This window comes from Opisthocomus hoazin, chromosome 17 (assembly GCF_030867145.1).
Source record: "Opisthocomus hoazin isolate bOpiHoa1 chromosome 17, bOpiHoa1.hap1, whole genome shotgun sequence".
Taxonomy (NCBI): domain Eukaryota; kingdom Metazoa; phylum Chordata; class Aves; order Opisthocomiformes; family Opisthocomidae; genus Opisthocomus; species Opisthocomus hoazin.
Window position 1 is genome coordinate 19846140 of NC_134430.1, and position 6729 is coordinate 19852868.

Sequence of the window (6729 nt, forward strand, 5' to 3'; positions counted from 1 at the left end):
AAAGAGCTAGCCTGCAAAGCTGTTGCTCAGCCTCATCTGCCCATGGCACTGCTCGCACAGAGGCACAGAGACTGGGGCTGCTTGCTTGTCTTGCCACCTCAAACTTCAGACGTAGGTTAGGCTCTACGTGCCGAGCGCCTCCGACAGCCCTGCTTCGAAAATGCGAACGTCTGCATATAGCTCGCAGGCAGAAAGAGCTAGCCTGGAAAGCTGTTGCTCAGCCTCATCTGCCCATGGCACTGCTCGCACAGAGGCACAGAGACTGGGGCTGCTTGCTTATACTGCCACCTCAATATTCAAATGTAACTTTGGGACTCCGTGCAGGGGGCCTCCGGCAGCCTTGCTCTGAAAATGCGAACGTCTGCAGATAGCTCGCAGGCAGAAAGAGCTAGCCTGGAAAGCTGTTGCTCAGCCTCATCTGCCCATGGCACTGCTCGCACAGAGGCACAGAGACTGGGGCTACTTGCTTCCCTTTCCCCCCAAACTTCAAACGCAGCTTAGGTGGTCCTGCCGGGTGCCTGAAGGTAGCCCATCTCCGTAAATGCGAACGTCTGCAGATAGCTCGCAGGCAGAAAGAGCTAGCCTGGAAAGCTGTTGCTCAGTCTCATCTGCCCCTGGCACTGCTCGCACAGAGGCACAGAGACTGGGGCTTCTTGCTTGTCTTGCCCCCTCAAACTTCAAAACTAGATAAGGTGGTCCGTGCAGGAAGCCTCCAGCAGCCCTGTTCTGAAAACGCGAACGTCTGCAGATAGCTCGCAGGCAAAATGATCTAGCCTGTAAAACTGTTGCTCAGCCTCATCTGCCCATGGCACTGCTCGCACAGAGGCACAGAGACTGGGGCTGCTTGCTTGTCTTTCTACCTCAAACTTCAAACGTCGCTTAGGGGTTCCGTGCAGGGGGCCACTGGCAGCCCTGCTCTGAAAATGCGAACGTCTGCAGATAGCTCGCAGCCAGAAAGAGCTAGCCTGGAAAGCTGTTGCTCAGCCTCATATGGCTATGGCACTGCTCGCACAGAGGCACAGAGACTGGGGCTGCTTGCTTGTCTTGCCCCCTCAAACTTCAAACCTAGCTTAGGTGGTCCGTGCCGGGCGCCTCCGTCAGCCCTGCTCTAAAAATGCGAATGTCTGCAGATAGCTCGCAGCCAGAAAGACCTAGCCTGGGAAGCTGTTGCTCAGACTCTTCTGCCCATGGCACTGCTCGCACAGAGGCACAGAGACTGGGGCTACTTGCTTTTCTTGCCACCTCAAACTTCAGACTTAGGTTAGGCTCTACGTGCCGAGCGCCTCCGACAGCCCTGCTCCGAAAATGAGAACGGCTGCAGATAGCTCGCAGCAGGAAAGAGCTAGCCTGGAAAGCTGTTGCTCAGCCTCATCTGCCCATGGCACCGCTCGCACAGAGGCACAGAAACTGGGGCTGCTTGCTTATACTGTCACCTCAATATTCAAATGTAACTTTGGGGGTCCGTGCAGGGGGCCTCCGGCAGCCTTGCTCTGAAAATGCGAACGTCTGCAGATAGCTCGCAGGCAGAAAGAGCTAGCCTGGAAAGCTGTTGCTCAGCCTCATCTGCCCATGGCACTGCTCGCACAGAGGCACAGAGACTGGGGCTGCTGGCTTGTCTTGCCCCCTCAAACTTCAAATGTATATTTGGGGTTCCATGCAGAGGGCCTGAGGGAACCCTGCTCCGAAAACGCGAATGTCTGCAGATAGCTCGCAGGCAAAATGATCTAGCCTGTAAAACTGTTGCTCAGCCTCATCTGCCCATGGCACTGCTCGCACAGAGGCACAGAGACTGGGGCTGCTTGCTTGTCTTGCCACCTCAAACTTCAAACGTCGCTTAGGGGTTCCGTGCAGGGGGCCTCCGGCAGCCCTGCTCTGAAAATGCGAACGTCTGCAGATAGCTCGCAGCCAGAAAGAGCTAGCCTGGAAAGCTGTTGCTCAGCCTCATCTGCCCATGGCTCTGCTCGCACAGAGGCACAGAGACTGGGGCTGCTTGCTTGTCTTGCCCCCTCAAACTTCAAATGTATATTTGGGGTTCCATGCAGAGGGCCTTAGGGACCCCTGCTCCGAAAAAGCGAACGTCTACAGATAGCTCGCAGGCAAAAATATCTATCCTGTAAAGCTGTTGCTCAGCCTCATCTGCCCATGGCACTGCTCGCACAGAGGCACAGAGACTGGGGCTGCTTGCTTGTCTTTCCACCTCAAACTTCAAACGTCGCTTAGCGGTTCCGTGCAGGGGGCCTCCGGCAGCCTTGCTCTGAAAATGCGAACGTCTGCAGATAGCTCGCAGCCAGAAAGAACTAGCCTGGAAAGCTGTTGCTCAGCCTCATCTGCCCATGGCACTGCTTGCACAGAGGCACAGAGACTGAGGCTGCTTGCTTATACAGCCACCTCAATATTCAAATGTTAATTTGGGGGTCCGTGCAGGGGGCCTTCGGCAGCCTTGCTCTGAAAATGCGAACGTCTGCAGATAGCTCGCAGGCAGAAAGAGCTAGCCTGGAAAGCTGTTGCTCAGCCTCATCTGCCCATGGCACTGCTCGCACAGAGGCACAGAGACTGGGGCTGCTTGCTTCCCTTGCCCCCCAAACTTCAAACGTAGCTTAGGTGGTCCGTGCCAGGTGCCTGAAGGTAGCTCTGCTCTGAAAATGCGAACGTCTGCAGATAGCTCGCAGGCAGAAAGAGCTAGCCTGGAAAGCTGTTGCTCAGTCTCATCTGCCCATGGCACTGCTCGCACAGAGGCACAGAGACTGGGGCTGCTTGCTTGTCTTTCACCCTCAAACTTCAAACCTAGCTTAGGTGGTCCGTGCAGGAAGCCTCCAGCAGCCCTGTTCTGAAAATGCGAACGTCTGCAGATAGCTCGCAGCAGGAAAGAGCTAGCCTGGAAAGCTGTTGCTCTGCCTCATCTGTTCATGGCACTGCTCGCACAGAGGCACAGAGACTGGGGCTGCTTGCTTGTCTTGCCCCCTCAAACTTCAAATGTATATTTGGGGTTCCATGCAGAGGGCCTGAGGGAACCCTGCTCCGAAAACGCGAACGTCTGCAGATAGCTCGCAGGCAAAATGATCTAGCCTGTAAAACTGTTGCTCAGCCTCATCTGCCCATGGCACTGCTCGCACAGAGGCACAGAGACTGGGGCTGCTTGCTTGTCTTGCCACCTCAAACTTCAGACGTAGGTTAGGCTGTACGTGCCGAGCGCCTCCGTCAGCCCTGCTCCGAAAATGCGAACGGCTGCAGATAGCTCGCAGGCAGAAAGAGCTAGCCTGGAAAGCTGTTGCTCCGCCTCATCTGCCCATGGCTCTGCTCGCAGTGAGGCACAGAGACTGGGGCTGCTTGCTTGTCTTGCCACCTCAAACTTCAAACGTATATTTTGTGGTCCGTGCCGGGCGCCTCCTTCAGCCCTGCTCCAAGAATGCGAACGTCTGCAGATAGCTCACAGCCAGAAAGACCTAGCCTGGAAAGCTGTTGCTCAGCCTCATATGGCTATGGCACTGCTCGCACAGAGGCACAGAGACTGGAGCTGCTTGTTTCTCTTACCCCTTCAAACTTCAAACCTAGCTTAGGTGGTTTGTGCTGGGCGCCTCCGTCAGTCCTGCTCTGAAAATGCGAATGTCTGCAGATAGCTCGCAGGCAGAAAGAGCTAGCCTGGAAAGCTGTTGCTCAGCCTCATCTGCCCATGGCACTGCTCGCACAGAGGCACAGAGACTGGGGCTGCTTGCTTGTCTTGCCACCTCAAACTTCAGACGTAGGTTAGGCTGTACGTGCCGAGCGCCTCCGTCAGCGCTGCTCCGAAAATGCGAACGGCTGCAGATAGCTCACAGCCAGAAAGAGCTAGCCTGGAAAGCTGTTGCTCAGCCTCATATGGCTATGGCACTGCTCGCACAGAGGCACAGAGACTGGGGCTGCTTGCTTGTCTTGCCCTTTCAAACTTTAAACCTAGCTTAGGTGGTCCGTGCCGGGCGCCTCCGTCAGCCCTGCTCTAAAAATGCGAATGTCTGCAGATAGCTCGCAGCCAGAAAGACCTAGCCTGGGAAGCTTTTGCTCAGACTCTTCTGCCCATGGCACTGCTCGCACAGAGGCACAGAGACTGGGGCTACTTGCTTTTCTTGCCACCTCAAACTTCAGACTTAGGTTAGGCTCTACGTGCCGAGCGCCTCCGACAGCCCTGCTCCGAAAATGAGAACGGCTGCAGATAGCTCGCAGCAGGAAAGAGCTAGCCTGGAAAGCTGTTGCTCAGCCTCATCTGCCCATGGCACCGCTCGCACAGAGGCACAGAAACTGGGGCTGCTACTTATACTGTCACCTAAATATTCAAATGTAACTTTGGGGGTCCGTGCAGGGGGCCTCCGGCAGCCTTGCTCTGAAAATGCGAACGTCTGCAGATAGCTCGCAGGCAGAAAGAGCTAGCCTGGAAAGCTGTTGCTCAGCCTCATCTGCTCATGGCACTGCTCGCACAGAGGCACAGAGACTGGGGCTGCTGGCTTGTCTTGCCCCCTAAAACTTCAAATGTATATTTGGGGTTCCATGCAGAGGGCCTGAGGGAACCCTGCTCCGAAAACGCGAATGTCTGCAGATAGCTTGCAGGCAAAATGATCTAGCCTGTAAAACTGTTGCTCAGCCTCATCTGCCCATGGCACTGCTCGCACAGAGGCACAGAGACTGGGGCTGCTTGCTTGTCTTGCCACCTCAAACTTCAAACGTCGCTTAGGGGTTCCGTGCAGGGGGCCTCCGGCAGCCCTGCTCTGAAAATGCGAACGTCTGCAGATAGCTCGCAGCCAGAAAGAGCTAGCCTGGAAAGCTGTTGCTCAGCCTCATCTGCCCATGGCTCTGCTCGCACAGAGGCACAGAGACTGGGGCTGCTGGCTTGTCTTGCCCCCTCAAACTTCAAATGTATATTTGGGGTTCCATGCAGAGGGCCTGAGGGACCCCTGCTCCGAAAAAGCGAACGTCTACAGATAGCTCGCAGGCAAAAATATCTATCCTGTAAAGCTGTTGCTCAGCCTCATCTGCCCATGGCACTGCTCGCACAGAGGCACAGAGACTGGGGCTGCTTGCTTGTCTTTCCACCTCAAACTTCAAACGTCGCTTAGGTGGTCCGTGCCAGGTGCCTGAAGGTAGCCCTGCTCTGAAAATGCGAACGTCTGCAGATAGCTCGCAGCCAGAAAGAGCTAGCCTGGAAAGCTGTTGCTCAGCCTCATCTGCCCATGGCACTGCTCGCACAGAGGCACAGAGACTGGGGCTGCTTGCTTGTCTTTCACCCTCAAACTTCAAACGTAGCTTAGGTGGTCCGTGCCAGGTGCCTGAAGGTAGCCCTGCTCTGAAAATGCGAACGTCTGCAGATAGCTCGCAGCCAGAAAGAGCTAGCCTGGAAAGCTGTTGCTCAGCCTCATCTGGCCATGGCACTGCTCGCACAGAGGCACAGAGACTGGGGCTGCTTGCTTGTCTTGCCACCTCAAACTTCAAACGTATATTTTGTGGTCCGTGCCGGGCGCCTCCTTCAGCCCTGCTCCAAGAATGCGAACGTCTGCAGATAGCTCACAGCCAGAAAGACCTAGCCTGGAAAGCTGTTGCTCAGCCTCATATGGCTATGGCACTGCTCGCACAGAGGCACAGAGACTGGGGCTGCTTGTTTCTCTTACCCCTTCAAACTTCAAACCTAGCTTAGGTGGTTTGTGCTGGGCGCCTCCGTCAGTCCTGCTCTGAAAATGCGAATGTCTGCAGATAGCTCGCAACCAGAAAGACCTAGCCTGCAAAGCTGTTGCTCAGCCTCATCTGCCCATGGCACTGCTCGCACAGAGGCACAGAGACTGGGGCTGCTTGCTTGTCTTGCCACCTCAAACTTCAGACGTAGGTTAGGCTCTACGTGCCGAGCGCCTCCGACAGCCCTGCTTCGAAAATGCGAACGGCTGCAGATAGCTCGCAGGCAGAAAGAGCTAGCCTGGAAAGCTGTTGCTCAGCCTCATCTGCCCATGGCACTGCTCGCACAGAGGCACAGAGACTGGGGCTGGTTGCTTATACTGCCACCTCAATATTCAAATGTAACTTTGGGGGTCCGTGCAGGGGGCCTCCGGCAGCCTTGCTCTGAAAATGCGAACGTCTGCAGATAGCTCGAAGCCAGAAAGAGCTAGCCTGGAAAGCTGTTGCTCAGCCTCATCTGCCCATGGCACTGCTCGCACAGAGGCACAGAGACTGGGGCTACTTGCTTCCCTTGCCCCCCAAACTTCAAACGCAGCTTAGGTGGTCCGTGCCGGGTGCCTGAAGGTAGCCCTGCTCTTAAAATGCGAACGTCTGCAGATAGCTCGCAGGCAGAAAGAGCTAGCCTGGAAAGCTGTTGCTCAGTCTCATCTGCCCCTGGCACTGCTCGCACAGAGGCACAGAGACTGGGGCTTCTTGCTTGTCTTGCCCCCTCAAACTTCAAAACTAGATAAGGTGGTCCGTGCAGGAAGCCTCCAGCAGCCCTGTTCTGAAAATGCGAACGTCTGCAGATAGCTCGAAGCCAGAAAGAACTAGCCTGGAAAGCTGTTGCTCAGCCTCATCTGCCCATGGCACTGCTCGCACAGAGGCACAGAGACTGGGGCTGCTTGCTTGTCTTGCCCCCTCAAACTTCAAATGTATATTTGCGGTTCCATGCAGAGGACCTGAGGGAACCCTGCTCTGAAAACGCGAACGTCTGCAGATAGCTCGCAGGCAAAATGATCTAGCCTGTAAAACTGTTGCTCAGCCTCATCTGCCCAT